Source organism: Micropterus dolomieu, unplaced genomic scaffold (genome assembly GCF_021292245.1).
Source record: "Micropterus dolomieu isolate WLL.071019.BEF.003 ecotype Adirondacks unplaced genomic scaffold, ASM2129224v1 scaffold_131, whole genome shotgun sequence".
Classification (NCBI taxonomy): Eukaryota; Metazoa; Chordata; class Actinopteri; order Centrarchiformes; family Centrarchidae; genus Micropterus; species Micropterus dolomieu.
In genome coordinates this window covers 1-2,821 of record NW_025744124.1, presented here as the reverse complement: position 1 = coordinate 2,821, position 2,821 = coordinate 1, and the positions used below count along the sequence as shown (strand labels likewise).

Here is a 2,821-nt window from a genome sequence, read left to right as displayed (position 1 = left end):
GGTCAGAGAAAGATGGTGGTCTGGTTTATTACAGTAAAAGTGACTCACAAACACTAAACAGCACGAGACAAGACAAAGGGCAGTTTGAAGAAAAGAGTCTGCTGCTTTTTAAAGGCGTGAAGAGACTGAGGAAAGCAAGTCTAAGGCCCCATCCACACTGTTCTGTTTTAGTTTACAAATGGAGAATTAAAACTAATACAATCTCCATCCACACCAGCGTTTTAGCTGCGTATCAGAGATGATCCCCGTCTACATTAAGACGACTGAAAACGCACATCTAGTGGCCGTTCACACTGGGCAGGCGCGTGCCAGTGTGAACATGAAGCAGATGGTCTATTTCATAGTTACAGAAGATATGGTGAAAAAATAAAGTAATGCAGACGAAGAATCAGACCAGATTTTCTTTAGCATGCATCAATAACAAGCAGTCCTGTGTTACTGAATGTTTCTGAATGTAACACAGGCGGCGGAAAACAGACTGGGAGTCGTCGCAAAGTAAACGGTACAGTAGCCTACAAGTGTAGGCAGATAGGCCTAAGTGTTATTTGCACGATACAGAACATTTTAATAAAAATACCCAAACTAAAACTCTGCAGGAGCATCGTCTTTCTGCTTTGCATGACTTATAAGACCCAATCAGAGAGCTGAGCGTGAGCGGCTGCAACATCGTTTCAAAGTCCTCCGTTTTGGCCCGTCTTCACTAAAACACCCTCCGGAGTTTCGAAACGCAAAATGGGGTCGGCAGCGTGTCCAAACACATTTTAGGTCTTCGTTTTCACCGTTGTAGTCTGGACGGGAGGTGCAAACGTAGCAAAAGGTCTTCGTTTTAATTTGAAAACGCAGTAGTGTGGATGGCGCCTGAAGAAAGAGCGTTCCACATTGTCAGAGCCAACTGTTTTCAGTCAAGCATGGAGAACAACCAGTGAGCCCTGGTCAGAAGACCTAAGTGATCTACTGGTCAGACATCAATAATAAATCAACAAACAATGAACAAATCAATAATATAATCTGATATTAATTCACTAGTTCACCTTTAGATTAGAGAAATCTGATGTTTTAAGAGTCCACATTTAATTCTCCTATTTTGTACTATTGCAGCAGTTGTATTAATTTTTATTAGGGTTTTATGCACAGCTCCTCTTCAGTTTATCTTTTTTTTTTATTAATTTAAATAGTCGGGGGGGGCAGACGCCGTCACTATGAAGTTTTGGTAAAAGCTGAAATGGAAGCGCAGAGAAGTGTGTAACACTCTGTCTCCTTAAGGGGGCGTTCAAGTTAAAATTTCCAACTGGGAACTGCGAAAATCCAACTTCATGTGTCAAATGCAGCATTATTACCTGGTGTATCAAGTAAAAATATGACAGTTACAAATAAACTATATTTAGATTCACACTGAGCCTTCTAAATAGATGAAGAGGAAGCTGAAGGTGTGAAGATTGTTAGTTCAGATAAATGTTTGCAATGATGCAACTTGTTTTCTTCAGATAGTGTTTATTAGAAAACAGACAGGATCCATGGTGATGTTTGACAGCACACATGAACAGACAGGTGAAGAGTCAAACTCCTCTCCCACCAGAATCTGACTCCTGATGTCCATGGTGCAATATGGTGATACTGTAGCAGCTGCTGAAGAACACAGATAAGATGATATTTTACTGCTCTGAGATCTGCTGGTTCCTCATTTTATCTTTGCAGCTCTTTTTTTAAGATTAAGGAAGCTCAGCAGAAGTTGAATCAGGAAGACATCGTTCATGCTGACTCTATTTCTCCCCCGCCCCCTCTCTTCCTTTTTTCTGCTTCCTACTCCGTCATTAGATTGAGGGCGTTCATTATTTCAGTTAAACCAATCAGAATTTGCCACAACCTCTGTGAGCCAATCATATTGTTGCTGTCAAACTTTCAAACTGTCTTTTCTCTCCTGGACGTATTGCAGATATTTTTGAGATCTGAAGAGGAGTTTCAGTGAGAATGTGGTTAACAACAGCAGCAGAACTCTGGAGGTTTTACACGCTGCTTAATTAAACTCTCAAAAGTGACTCAGTCAAGATGAGCGTTGTCCCACTTCCTCTTAGTTTGCTTTAATTACTTTCATACCAGAACATAAAAAATAACCTGAACAGAGATATAGATGTTAAAATGACTGCATATCAAACAATAACAGCTGATACAGAAATAACAGTAAAAACTAATACATGTTTAACTACAACACAGCACTAGCACATTAAAGTGCCTGACAGCAAGTTCATCAAGCTAAATGTCCCATATATTATCATAAAATAATTCAAATAATAAAACATTTATCAGTTCTCAGTGTAAATGACCTGTAATGATATGAGCTGTAACTACACTGTGGTCTCTTATTTGTTTGGTTTGTTGACGGTGGCGTAGAGGTCGCTGGGATCAGCTGAGGCTCCAGCAGAAGAAGAGGAAGCTTTCACGCTGCTGTAGGTCACTGCATCATCTTCATCATCACCATCTTTACCCAGAACCTGGAAAAGAGACAAACGGCACAACACAGAAATTACACAACATTAAATGAGAGAAGTGTTTTCATTCACTGCCATCATCACTAGAACCAATCAGACAGCTTACCCGGCCTTTACTGTTGGTCTTCCTGGTGTAGCTGATGGAGGCGTAGGAAACACCATCTTCAGGATCAGCCTACACAGAGAAGACAACATAATGGCTGCTCAGTAACATGTGGACTTGATTGTGTTCTGGTCTGTTCTGGTGTAGTCCAGCTGCATCATCAGACTCCCCACTTCTTCTCTTGCAGAAAGAACTTAGATTCAAGAGTCACTGTGTGTCTCATAGAGCTACA

At 40.7% G+C, this 2,821-nt stretch overlaps 1 long non-coding RNA gene across 2 annotated transcripts; it reads right to left on the bottom strand.

Annotated features, from left to right (window-relative positions):
• Positions 1-1,429: 1,429 nt before the first annotated feature.
• LOC123967196 lies at positions 1,430-2,735 on the bottom strand. 2 transcript variants are annotated; one of them, XR_006824206.1, is made up of 3 exons: positions 2,593-2,735; positions 2,322-2,489; positions 1,430-1,626 (listed from the first exon to the last, which is right to left on the bottom strand). It is a non-coding gene; the product is annotated as an uncharacterized LOC123967196 (long non-coding RNA). The 2 variants fall into 2 exon arrangements; XR_006824207.1 differs by having other exon boundaries at positions 1,430-1,623.
• Between the last annotated feature and the right edge of the window lie 86 nt (positions 2,736-2,821).